Raw genomic sequence first — 264 nt, 5'->3', positions numbered from 1 at the left:
ACACAGACAAGAGCATCGATAATATAATATTTTATACAGTACATCATAAATCAATTAGCTCTCGTATATAGGAATTCAGAAAAAATAAAATACAAAACAGATACAGCAACTCTTCGAACAAGGAATCATAAACAAACAAGGTTTCATGTAGACTTAAATCTAGAGATAAAGTTACAAAAATATTCGAAGTGAGAGGAAGAGCATCGACCAACGCTTTCTGCTTTGACGTTCACCCGTTTCGGAAATGAAGGATCGAACAGTGAC

The sequence above is a fragment of the Penaeus monodon genome, chromosome 23 (genome assembly GCF_015228065.2).
Source record: "Penaeus monodon isolate SGIC_2016 chromosome 23, NSTDA_Pmon_1, whole genome shotgun sequence".
Lineage (NCBI taxonomy): Eukaryota > Metazoa > Arthropoda > Malacostraca > Decapoda > Penaeidae > Penaeus > Penaeus monodon.
This window is presented reverse-complemented; position numbering follows the sequence as displayed.